Source organism: Crocodylus siamensis, chromosome 4 (assembly GCF_052110815.1).
Source record: "Crocodylus siamensis isolate JL-2025a chromosome 4, ASM5211081v1, whole genome shotgun sequence".
NCBI classification, from domain to species: Eukaryota; Metazoa; Chordata; order Crocodylia; family Crocodylidae; genus Crocodylus; species Crocodylus siamensis.
The window spans coordinates 4,292,436-4,305,927 of record NC_143398.1 but is presented as its reverse complement, the minus strand read 5'-3'; the positions used below and the strand labels follow the sequence as shown (position 1 = coordinate 4,305,927).

The 13,492-nt window shown below is 51.8% G+C and overlaps 1 protein-coding gene and 1 non-coding gene across 4 annotated transcripts in view; both read right to left on the bottom strand.

Moving 5' to 3' along the window:
- LOC149865423 (uncharacterized) overlaps nucleotides 1–13,492 on the bottom strand; it is an 87,132-nt gene that overhangs the window by 13,466 nt on the left and 60,174 nt on the right. The window lies entirely within an intron of this gene.
- TRNAP-UGG (transfer RNA proline (anticodon UGG)) lies at nucleotides 11,371–11,442 on the bottom strand. The gene has a single exon. It is a non-coding gene; the product is annotated as a tRNA-Pro (tRNA).

Here is a 13,492-nt window from a genome sequence, read left to right as displayed (position 1 = left end):
GGGATCTAACCTTCCTTCTACGTTCCCTTCACTGTGGCTGTTAGTTACCGTACTCTCTCCCATACAACACGCGCATCTCCCCTCAAAATCACCTGCTGGAAATTGCGGTGTGCATTGCAAGGAAACACCGTCCACTAATCACAGTTTCTGCCGCTTAAGCTTCTGCCGGGGGCCAGCCAAAGTCAGGCTGCATGAGCTGTGCAGAGAGCAGCCCACTGAGCACGCCAGGCTCCCCAGCTGCTGCTGCGCAGTTACTTGCTGCCACGTGCCCGTATTTGCAAGGGAAGAAGTTTTTTCCTTCATTCTGCCTTAAAATCAGATGCAAAGTGTATCTTATTTGGGGGCAGGAGCATATGGTGTTACTTGTATTTTGTGGTATGCAGGAGCGTATGGTATTACTTGTATTATCATTGCTTGGGAGAAAGGAGGGCTCAGTGCTGGCCTGGAACGTGGGAGACTCGGGTTCACTTCCCTGCCTTGCTACTGACAGCCGGTATGACCTTGAACAAGTCATTTAGTGTCCTCCTGTGGGGCCTATGGAGGACGTGCACGCACGGAGGGTTTTCCCAGGCGGCTTCTAACCTGAAATCCCTTCAACGCCAGCACGGCGTTGGTAGGATGAACCTTGAAGGAATGGCCATCGCACAGACTGCTATGCTGGCTGCCGTACGAACGCAGTGAAAAAAAGATGATTCTCCTCGCCAAACATCTTCTGCTCTAAATTGATAAAGTAACAGATGGTGATGGGGAGTACAAGAAACCCCATGAGGCAGTATTAGCAGCCAGAGCTCAGCATGCCTGAAGCTTAGCTATTGCCAAACATTTCTTTTTCTGTAGGCAATGCAGCAAAGGAGTTTTTTAAGGATGAGGACTTTTGCAGAGTTTGTTGGAGAGGACTTGCAGAGTTTATGGGGCGCTCCTCTCTAGCATAAGGGGAAGCATGGCTGTCTTCTCTGTAGTGCACGGGGTGGCAGGTGGGCAGAGGTAGGTTTTGATCGGCCTTGAAGCCAAGCTTATGGTTGAGGCAGCGGAGAAGGACTCAGTGGAGGGATACAAAGAGAGATGTAACGCGGTTAAAATGACAACGTGGGGAGATGCCAGAGGCGGGACTGAGAACTTGCTAAGGAGCCTGGCAGTGGCTCTGCTGACCCCGAACAAGTTTTCTCCCCAGTTCAGCCGGTAGCTATGTCTTTTAGGATGTATCACTTTTCCTTACTTACTCAGTGGCATGAAGAGTGGTCAGCACCAGCACCAATCAATCACCATATCACCTCTGACCCTACAGCCAGTCAACCAGGATTTAATTGGCCACGCCGTTCTTGGGCACTTCTCAACCATTTTCGAACTGGCCTGGGTCACTGTGCCTCAAACCTACACCCGTGGGGCCTTTGCAATGACAACAAATGACGAGTTCAAACCATGTCCCATGTTGTTGACTCATGTCCATTTACTACGCTACCCGGTGGCCTCGAAGCTGTTCACGCTGGTGATGACATTGCCTTAAGACGGCTGAAACAGTATGCCGAAACCGCATAAGCAAGAAAAATAAATCACTTGACTGACTCGATTTCTTCATCCGTACAATGGAAATAATGAGCCCTCTCTTCCCCCACTATTTGGGATCAGGAGGATTACCTAAACGCAGGCAATCTTTGGAGATGGTGAGGATGACAGCCCAGACTCCACTGTCCATCCCAGTTCAGTAAAACACCTAAGGATTTGCTGAACTTTAAGCTCTCGCTTACACCCCATTGACTTCCATGCATTCAGCTGTGTGCTTTGCTTGCAGGAAAATGCTTGGTTAAATAGGAAGACTCTTGAGCACATATTCAAATGCATCTCTGAGCTAAATGGACCATGCACTAAATACAGACATTAGATTTGTGGCATATTATATACCACCTGCCTTCCAATAGCCCCAGGTAACCTCTCTGTGTTTTACTGGCTGCATTTTATCACCTGCCGACATTCCCCTGCCTGTTGTATACCCATTAACTCCTGTCCCTGCCATGCACCTGCATTCTCACAGACCTGCATTTTGCATATTGGTTTAAGCTTCTAGTCGACCCTAGAGAGAAGACAAACAGCAGCACTCTCCCTATGCCCGAAGAAGGGCACCTGTGCCCGAAAGCTTGCAAAGAATAAATTTCCCAACTACTCAGTTGGTGTGATAAAAGATATCACATCTACCCAAAGAGCCTCGTCTGTCTGTGCCAGGACCTAAGAATATGCCAGAAGCGTGGATGTACACAGCAGGGGCCTATATGCAGCTCACATGAGGGAAGTAGAAGGGTTCAAGACTTTGCAAATACTGCTACACCCTAAAACAAAGAAAGGCCTACCAAGCATGGTCTACCAGTGTCTATAACAGAAACTGCAAACTCCCATTCCAGTGAGTTTTATGGTTTCTTCTTGTAATAAAAGAGACCATATCAAGCAATGCAGTTTTGCTGCTGCAGTAAATGCAAGAGGGTCAGGAAGGGACCTCCAGAGGTCCTCTACTCCAACCCTCTGCCTGAGGCAGGATCAGCCCTATCCAAACCCTCCCGGACAAACCCATAAGTGAACCTCATAATAAAAGCATTGTCAACCCTGACCCAACACAAGGCATCCCACCTGAACCTGCCACAGGTAAAGCAGGGGGACCACACCAGCCAACATCCTACTTTTGTTAATGTATGTTTGAGAGATCCCAGGTTGGGGCCATGTCGCCCAGCTACAGAGGAAGGCAACCTTCCCATTCCCCAGCAAGTTCATCCCCATCTGACTATGGGGGTAAAACTCCTTCCTGACTCCAAATATAAGCATCTAAGACTGCTCTAGCATCTCAGGACTGGGAAGCACTGTGTGCAGTTCCGGCCTTTGCATCTTAAAGAGGAAGTGGAGAAGACGGAGAGGGTCCAGAGGAGGGTAATAAAACAAAGAGCAGAAAGGCAAGTTATAGCTGGAGAGGTTGGAGGAATTCAACGTGTTTGACTTGGAGAACAGGCAAGCCAGGGAGGTCATGACAGAAGTTTCCAAATGTCTGAAAGGCTGCCATGAAAAAGAAGGGGAACAGCTGTTTCTGCTCACTGTAACGGGCAGGACATGAAGTTTAAATGGCAGCAAAACAGATTTGGATTAGGTCTTGAGAAAATAACTCTGAGCGGATAAAACAGTAGGAAAGAGGAAGCTTTGGCATGCCCTTCAATGGAGGCTTTCAAGAGGAGAGTGGATGAGCGCTGGACAGCTGTGATTTAGGAGTGCAGGGAGTTGGATCAGATGCTGCTCGAGACCCCTGGCAACCCTAGGAGTTGGGACATGGGGGTCTCCTTGAGATTTAGAGGCATGAACAGAGCCTCCCAACGTGGGCCTTCCTGAATCTACAGACAGTAAAATGGGCCTAGAAATACCGTACTACCTATAACCACATCGGCCGACATTTGCCCTTGGCAGACTTATGCCCCAGCAAAACGCCATCCCCGACGCGACAGAACCAGGTGCAGTCTTCAGAAGACCTGGTTCCCAGTTCAAGTCCCTCCTTTCCTCCCCAAAAAAGGCTGCTTGTTTCATAACCAGCTGCACTTTCACAAATAGAGAACTGCTCTGTTAAAAGGCTATGAGTCAGCTCTTCTGCTTCTCGAGTGAAAGGCGATGACAAATGCAACGCCCCTCAGAGAAGGGACGATGTGTTCGAGGGCTGCAGAGCTGAGGTTCCTCTAAATCAGCTGTGGCCACGCGGGCACTAGCGGACGGGAACGGGGAGCACAAAGAGACGGGACATTTGCTGTGAGCACAATGACATGTGACATTTTGTAATGGCTAAACTAGAGAGTGCTCCAGCAAGCCACTGCCTAGATTTGTGAGCTTTTGCCACTCATTATGACTTCCTTGGAGACCTTGCCAGTGCACGGGGAAGGAGAAACCCAACACCAGAGGCTGCAGAACAGGGAGCGGCACCATCAACACTGATGAGAGCTGCCATTGTTCAACATTTTCTAGGCCAGGGTCCCACACGGGCGAAGGCCGAGACCTGGAATAGTCTGCCTCAGGAGGGCACTGAATCTCCATTAATGCTGGATATCTCCACCCAGCAGATACCCTTGATTGTGACTCAGAGCAGGGGAAGCCAGGGGAAGGTCACTTCAGGTCCCTCCAAGCCTAATAATCTTTGATTTCTATTTACAATGTGAAGTAATCTATTTGGTTACTGTCAAAGCACAAATGTCCCATCCGATGGTTGTTCCTGGAAGTCACGTGCTTTTACAGCTAAGCTTGTGCAGCTGGAAGCCCAAGGTGCTCAGACTGGAGGATGCAACCAACTGGACTTCCAGCTTGGCTTGCTGCCATGCCTAATTGCTCTTTTTTTTAATTTGTGGGTTTCCAAGCATCAACCTGGTCTTTGTAGGCTCTCTGAATGAAATACCTGTCCCATGGAACAGCCAGTTGCTTAAGGGAGACGTCAATTGATTAGTGGTGAGCTACCCTGGGAAATGTATTTATGTGCATGCTGATTTTATTTAATAACTGAGACTCTGTGCAGGCAGCCCACAGGGTCAGGATTAGCAAAGCAATAGGGATTTGGCATGTTAGCAGGAAGGAAGGAGTACCGGGAAACACAAGGCAGCAGCTTCTCACCAAGTTTCCGCCCCTGGTTGGGGTCCCAGAGCACAGAGGTGCCAGAGCCAAAGTTTCTATACAAACTGTTCCCAAAGGGAGTGGGTGAGGCTCTACATATGATGAGGGACTGTGACTGGCATCTGAGACAAATCTTTCCAAGCCACTTTCTTTGGTGGTCCTTGGGAGATGTCAAGTAGACAAGATTTAACACTCTGAAAACTCAACACGGGAGTCTTCCTTATCTCTGGTCTTACTATTAACTGGGGCCTTGGGAACTGCCTGTTTGGGACGTATGGCAGAGTGGTTAATGTGTCAGACGTAGGAGATAAAGCCTTGCCCTAGACTTGTACCAAAGGCTGCCTCCTGTCAGCCCTACATAGGTACCTGGGGGCCACCACAAAGGTGGTCAGATGGCACTCCTTTGTGTGCTTTTGGCTACAGAAATTGGTGTGCTGTAATGGCACTAACTCAATGGGTCATCTAGGCTTGGGAACACTTTTTGACTAATTTGGCTTTCTCTTTTCCCTGATACACTCAACTTGTGACAGTACTGAGGACTGGGCAGTTCACTGGCATTCCAGTTTGCTGCTGAGGCAGATGACTGGTGAGGAGAGGCTGAGGGAACTGGGCTGATTGAGTCTGCAGAAGAGAAGACCGAGGGGGATCGAATAGCCGCCTTCGACTCCCTGCAGGGGGGCTGCACAGAGGATGGAGCTGGACTGAACTCAGCGAGGGAGGATGACAGAACAAGAAGCAATGGACTCCAGTTGCAGTAAGGGAAGTTTAGGTTGGATATTAGGAAAAACTTTCTCAAGAGGAGGGTGGTGAAGCACTGGAACAGGTTACCCAGAGAGGTGGTGGCATCTCCATCGTTGGAGGTTTTTAAGACCTGGGTAGACAAAGCCTTGGCTGGGATGATGTAGCTGGGGCCGGTCCTGCTTTGGGCAGGGGGTTGGACTAGATGTGACCTCCCGAGGTGCCTTCCCACCCTATGTTTATACGATTTTAATTCTTCATGCCTCAGCAGCTGAGGCTTCTGGGAGTTTAATCAAGGCCTATGCATACCTGTGCCTTTACAATAAAGCCATACTCATTACACAGTTCACTCATTACACATTCATAGAATCACTGAGTCGGGAGGGACCTAGACAGATCATTGAGTCCGACCCCCCGCCATGGGCAGGAAGGAGCACTGGGGGTGGCAGGGGTCATAAGACCCCAGCCAGGTGCCTGCCCAGTCTCCTTTTGAAGATCTCCAGGGAAGGTGAGAGCACCACCTCTCTGGGAAGCCTATTCCAGGCTCTGGCCACCCTCACTGTGAAGCAGTTCTTCCTAATATCCAACCTAAACCTCTCCTCCCTCAGCTTGTGGCCATTGCTCCTGGTGACCCCAAGGGGGGCCCTGGTGAACAGACATGCCCGAGTCCCTGCTGGTGGCTCCTGATAAGGTTGTAGGCAGCCACAAGATCCCCCCTCAATCTCCTCTTGCAGAGACTGAAGAGATTCAGATCCCTCAGCCTCTCCTCATAGGGCTGGCCACGGAGGCCCCCGACCATGCGAGTGGCCTCCTCTGGACCCTCTCCATGCTGTCCACGTCCCTCTTGAAGTGCGGCGCCCAGAACTGGACACAGGACTCCCGCTGCGGCCTGACCAGCACCGCATAGAGGGGGAGCAAGACCTCTCTGGACCTGTTAGTGATGCCCCTGTTGATGTATGACAGGGTGCGGTCGGCTCTGCCTATTGCTTCGTGGCATTGGCGACTCGTATTTATCCTGGAGTCAATCCTGACTCCGAGATCCCTCTCTGCCAATGTCACCCGTACGGTTATGTTAAAGCGGATTCTAACAGTCCATCATCTATGCCAACCACAGCAGGCACCTTCGGAGCGAGAGGCACAAAGGGCGAGACACGGCAACTGGAAGTGGGAGAAGCAGATCGAAGATCGCTGACTCTTGGCACTCTGGTGGGTGCAATCTTTTGGTTATCTGTTATGAACTCATAACCATCAATGGCCAGGGGAGAAGGGGCACCAAGGGGAGGGGAGATATACATCTTGAACAGCGATGGCATGTCCTTGGGTTAAAAAAACACACGAAACGATGGGGGCATCGTCCCTGCTACCGATGCACATACACCATGCGGTGGTACAAAAGATGCTAGTTGTGCGGAGCCCAGCTCAGTGGCCACGCATGATGTGACCACATCCGCTCTGCTACCACCAACCTCAGTTCTGCTGGACTCGCAACCACGGCCCAGTGCTGGAAGGACATTCAAGAGGTGGAACTGGAAAACATTTGTCGCCTCCTCCCAAAAGGTCTGGGAAGATGGAGCTTCTGATCATTAGCAGGAATGTAAGACAATGCAAAGCTGGTTCATTGTAGCTAGCACACAGAGCTTGGCCAAGGCAACCGCATTATCATGCCAAAAGCTATAAAACAATTCAGTAAAACCGGAAGTCTTGGTGCCGTACTGACCGTGGAACCAACAAAAATTTCACCGCCTTGCCCTGAAGGTTAGAAATCTGCCTCTGGTTTCCAGCCTAAATGTATTCACCACACATTTATACCCACTTGGTCTCTGCCAGATACGTTTCCTAGTTTACATAACATTTCCTCCTCCCTGGTATTTGCTCTCACAATACTTCCGAAACTAGTTAGATGTTAGCTCCTAGAGGTCACAACAGCCTCCCAGTCTGAGCTCTCATCATGTTACAGAACAGAACATTTTATGCTGGACTACACGGGTTTGCTGTCGCTTTTTTGGAAGCAGCCTGGCTTGAATAAGTGAAGATTCCCCGTGGGACATTTATTCTTTTTTTCAAACAATAGATTTCTGGGCTTTTCTTCTCCAATGCCAATGCCATCTGTCTACAGTCATCAGCAGGGTTCTCAGAAGAGCTGGGATCCCATTTAGACAACAAAATAAGTGGCCGGTTTTCCAGCAGAGTCAAACCCTTCACGTGCATGACCTACCAGGCAGCAGGGGGTTCTGGGCCCTATAACAACCCGCCCCATTGCCCTCGACCAATCAGCCGTGGCTTCAGATCTCCGTGAAAACGGCATCCAACCAACTGAAGCAAGTAGACAGGTAAGGTCAAGTCTCCAGTCGATCTGTTTTCCAAAGCAGACCACGCATTTTTTTGAGACTGCACTAAGGAAGACAGGAGCAGATGTGGATCATTAGGCTATGCCAGCAAAACCCATTCTCACTTCACTTCCAAGACTCGTCAGATGCCTGCAAAGAAAGCATTACCGTAGTGATGCTTTGGAGGAGGACGGAGATATTAAAGCGGGCAAAAAATTGTCTGAACCTAGTCAAGAAGCCCACGCGACCATGCAGCGGCAGCCCTATGAGCCGGAGACGCCCGGAGCAGACTTCGAGGATTCAGGAGAAGAGGGGGTCTCATGCAAGAGCTCGAGTGGGAAGGAAAACACCCACATGGATTTTTTTTTTTCAGCCGGGTGCTTTATTTAGACGATGCTTTCATGAAAGTCATAGCAAGAAACGCATGTCCGGGCATGTCACAACATGATTTTGAGTGGGTCCCGGCAGTCCACAGTCGCTGCTGGCCACCGCTGCTGGCAGTGGCTGCGGGTGGTCGCCGACCACCAGTCAGCACTCGTCCCCCCCTCCACCACCGACAGCGCCGTGGCTCGCCACCGCCATGCTCCTGCTGCCGCCCGTGGGAGCTTGCCGTGACCCCCTCAGCCTCCGGGGGCACGCAGCATTCATGACCCCCAACTTGTCCTGCAGACCCACGACCCAGGCGTGCTTTGATAATATGTCTATTGCTGTTAAGATGTACTTAACCCCACAGTCGTGTTTGGAAAAGTGCTGCACAACCACCAAATCTGCCTGCCATTGCGCATCCACACCTGAAACAAGAGCCTTGTTTCTTTTAAAACATCTTCTTACCAGCTGGTGTAGGGTGGAAGCGTACTGATCTGAAAGCCAGGTAGCCACCCGGCTTCTGTTCACACCCTTATTTTGTCTTTTGGACAAACTCTTGAACTCCTGTTCAAGATAAGACTGAAGACCTCTGTAAATGTTGAGGTTCATTACCGGGGTAATAAACCTTGTTTTATCATGGTTTAAATTTGTTATCTGATCTTTGAATCCACCACTTGGGGGTTAGCGAGGGGGGCACTGTGGTTACCAGCCACATCAACACAGGAGGCTTTGTTAAAGGGTGCCCCTGCGTGTGTTCAGGCGCAGCGGGGTGACAGCTGCAGGGATGGCAGCCCCTGCTGAGGCCACGATGCCTGCCAGCTGTCGAGGGGATGGGGCCCTGCGCCTCTGGCTGCTGACAGACAAAACTCGTGCTATGGGTGTTTGTGGGACTGACTGTCTCAGTCTTGGGGCAGTTGTCTGTATTGATTATTTCCTCTTCTTAGTCTGTGGTTTTGTAGGTGTTAAGCACTGCTAATGAACTCATTCTCTAGTAGCTACTAGTAGCTAGGTATGGTGTACTGGGCTGGTCCCTGAGCGAATCATGATTGATTGGTAACTGGTAATACAGGAGCTTAGCAGCCAGGCCTGCAGTAGTACCCCCGCCACCCTGCCCCAAGACAGACACAGTTGCACAAGCACCCATGTCACGAGTTTTGCCTGTCGGCAGCCAGAGGTGCGGGGCCCCAGAACCCAGAAGCCCTGCACCGATCTCCTCGACAGCCAGCAGGCTTCGTGGCCTCGGCAGGGGCCACCATCCCGGTGGCTTTCACCCTCCTGTGGTGTAACACAAACACGTGACGTGAGTTTTGCTTTCAAGAATTTGGGGTGCGGTTCCCCCCAGACCCTTGCACTGATCTTGAAACTTGGCAGGCTTCATGCTCTCCGCAGAGGCTACCACCCCTGCAAATTTCATCCAAATTGGACACAAGAAAACAAAGTAATAGGTATTTCATTGATCCCCCATTATACCCTATGGCCGGATCTCCAAGGCGGATCGAAGCGGGAACTCGGTCCAGAGCTCCAGATCCAGTCGCGGCCATCCGAAGTGGCTGGATCCGAAGCCAGATCGAATACCTGCCTACTCGCACAGGCCTACTGGCCAGGCATCTCTGCCTGCCTGGGGACTCTTGCCAAGTTGTTTTTCTGCTGGGCTTTAAGAAAAGTCAAACTTGTCGCTTGCCGCATGCTCGATATTTATAGCAGATTGATTTGATATGTGAATTATCGATCTCTGCTTGACTTTATTTAAATTTCTGTGCTTCACTGGAACTTTTGGAGCTGGGTGGAACCCGATGTCCGTGGCCCTGGGAAAGGGGTATACTTTAGGTGAGGCTTTTTTATTTTTAACTCATCACGCCCTAGTTAATCTTTAATCAAGTTCTTGTTAGTGAAAAAAACTGAGGTAGCAGCAGGAGACTTTTCTTATCTCCCACTATGTCTTGCCCTTTGGTTGAAGAATTATTTTATTAACTGTGGGCTGTGGCCTGACAAGGTTGCTTTGCTCTTTCAGTCCTATCAGTGTGTCTATAATCATTTGAACATGTTAGGAAAAATACATTTATTATAGCAAAATAAGGATGAATACGTTCGGTCACCTTAGTTATTAATGTTTAAGGACGCAATTGTAATACCGAGTCTTTAGGATACAGGCCCTTGGCTTGCTGTTCAGTCACGTTTCTGCAGCTTTGACTGAGGTGCCCTGAAAATGGCCGAGCCCAACATCCCACTTACCCTGCTATTTGGTTATGTTTTGGATAGCATATGCTTGATTGAGTTATAGTGCTGTTTGGCACCCATAGCTCATGCTGCACAGGCCGATGCATGGGCTACAGCGCTACATTTTAAATCGTAAAATAGCCCCCCCAAACACGTCTGCAAGGCGACCTCCACGGATTCGTAGCCCTCCGTGGACTCAAGGCCTCGGTTGGCGGCCACCATCTTTGGACGAAGCTGCTACAACAGTCTTCAGTCTTGCCTTGAACGATTTTTTCAGACACGAATTAAAACAATTCAACTCGCGCCCGCTCCTGTCTACCTTAGCATGGTCTCATGCAGCCTAGACCCCACCCCTCTTCTTGAGCTGGTTGGTTCGGCGCCGTTCTCGGGGAAGTCTGAGGCCCCTGAAACCCTCACCGGTTGGTCAAGATTGGTGGGGCGGGTTGTTAGAGGGGTCACAACCCCCCGCTACCTGATAAGTCGTGCTCTAGGTTGAGCTATGCGGCAGAAGGGGTGGGTTTGGGGGGGGCCTCATGGGGGACCCTTCTGATGTCACAGGTCATGTGATGGATGGTGTCATGCACCATGTGATGGGGCCAGAAGGAGTCTTGGACCAAAATGCCTGGGGGGCAGTGCTTCGATGTCACTTGCCATGTGGTCGGGGGGCACGGTTTCTGATGTCTCACACAAGTTTTTCCTTATGCAATCTTCAATCAGCTTGTGCCCATTATTTCTTGCCCTCCCCTGGGGGGCCTTGGTGAATAGATGCTCCCCCAGGCCCTGATGTACACCCTTGATATACTTAGAGGCTGCCACCACGGCCCCCCTGAGCCTTCTCTTCTCTTCTCCAGGCTGAACAGACCCATATCTTTCAGCCTTTCCTTGTATGACCTGGTCTCTAGGCCTCGAACCATGCACATGGCCCTCCTTTGGACACACACAAACTTCTCCACATCCTTCCTAAAGTGCAGCACCCAGAGCCGGATGCAGCACTCCAGAGAGGGAGGATGTTTGATTTGCTCTGGTTAAAGTTTTTCCTGGCCCACATTTGATCTCACGCCACTGCACCACACCCACAGCAGTTGATGCTCAGAAAGATCATAAAGGGCTTGTCTGGGATTTGAACCCAGGACCTCTCGCACCCAAAGCGAGAATCATACCCCTAGACCAACAAGCCACATGCCTAGGAGAGGAATCGAGGGAATTCAGGCTCCCAATTCTCCTAGGAGGGGATGGGGAGGAAGGCAATCAGCACCTTCAGCTGAAAGTTGGATCAGAGCTGCAGGCCCCAGCATGGACCGAAAGGCTTAAAAAGTGACCCTTCAAAAGCAGGACAGGAGGGGCGCGGAAGGGAAGCCTGGCATTTGTGGGAGTTGCTTGCTTCTGCAAAGCGCAATGCTGATTTCAGAAAATAATTCCCTTCCATGCACGCACGTGCACACGAGTAAAGCCGAAGTCCGCCCTGCCTTTCTGGATGCCTGCCACGAATCTGTCTGGAGGAGGCCCAGTGCCCACTGCCCCTGCCTCCCTGATGCAGCGTTCCTCCCTCCCCCACCATCCCTCTCCCTTTCGGTTTCGCTGCTTCAGTAAGAGGCTTTCCTTGCCAGCGCTCTCGAATGGCTCGGATACGACCACGCGGTGAGAGCCCGTGGGGAGCAGGAGCTGTGCCAGGAAGGACTGCAAGCACACGACCGGATCCCCGGGCTAGCCGATTTGTGCCGCGTGGGCAGACCAGGCTGGGAACCGAAAGCAGGCAGGGCAGAGAGGAGTGGGTACGAGAAGACGTGAAGCGGGCGCGGGAAGAAGCGCAGCATGGCTAAGGGGCGAATGGAGAAGACAGAGATCAACTGGCTAAGAAACGTGGAGCAACTGGGTTAAGCGAAGGAAACAACAGGATGCAGCTTTCAATTCCCCAACTCCCTGACCTCATTTCTCTGCTCTGTTTTGCTCAGTCCTCCGTTCCCAGGGAGACTCTGCCGCCGGTGCAAAACACGCGTTCCTCAAGGACAAGAAGACGGTCACCTCTACACGATGTCAAAGATGCAGATAACTATAGCAAGATCCCCACAGGCGGTGCGAGGGCGTGCTGCTCGCCATGCACAGGGAGGAAAAAAGCTGCCCTGCCCACTGCGGCTAGCTGGACGCCGGTAGCGCCTGGGCCGGCAGAGCTCGGTGTCCGACGCCACTGCCGCGGCTTGTTCTCAGCGCAGTGAAATGCTACCCCCGGGAGGCTGAGCCCTTGGAGACTTCCCCTTTGGAGGGAGCATGAGGAGGGTTCGCAGGACACTAAACGGCGAAGGGAAAGTCAATGGGGGTTCATCGCCGACTCTCTCGCCCGCGCCGCAAAATGAAACGAGGAGGCAGTAAGCTTAAAATGAACTCAGAGCAGCTCTTTTTCACCCGGGGGGGCTCGTCGCCCCCAGACGCGGTGGAAGCCCAGAGGCTGGCCCAGCAGAAGAAGGGACTGGACGCGTGCGTGGAGGAAAGGGGCATCGGGAGCGATGGAGCGAAGGGCCCGGCCTCTGAATCAGCCCTTCTTAAAGCTAAAATTTGAGCGGGCCAGGAGCAACGGGAACGAACCTCTTCTCGCTCCCGTCCAGCCTCCGCTCTCTGCCCCCGCGTGACACAGGAGACGGGGCAAGACGGGCCTGGGGGCTGGCCCAGGCAATGGCGATTCTCTTGTGTTCTTACGTTAGCAGGTGGGGAGGCGAAGGTGGCACTAAAATCGCTGACGGGGTGTCCGGGGAGAGGCCAACGTGCCCTCGTTGCAAAGTACAGCGCCCGCAGCACCGGCTCGCAACCAGGGTGCTGCAGCACCCGGAGGTGCGACAAGCCCCTTCGATGCACAACACAAGCACTGCTGGGTGTGCAAACCCCTACCCGTGTCTCATCAGATGAAATCAGAGATTTCAAGTGTGATCTAGAGCTGCTGTGGGTTTTCTGAGCTCTTTGCAGCAGCAGGATCGCCCTCTTCGTTTCCCACAGCCAAAACCAGTAGGAGCAAAGAGCTGGCGCTTTCCGAGGGCGGCACTGAATCCAGCGCGCCCAAGACCCCCGGGTCCGTAGAGTCCCAGTGACCCAGGTCATGCGTTACGCCCTTATTTCAGTTCCCCCGTGGAGGTGGAAGGGCAGGCAGCAAATTTTCCGCCCAGGTTTCCCATCACCGGGGAGCCCCTGCTTGCCTCTTCTGCGCATCTTTCAGTTCCCCTTGAGCCCCTGGGACTTGC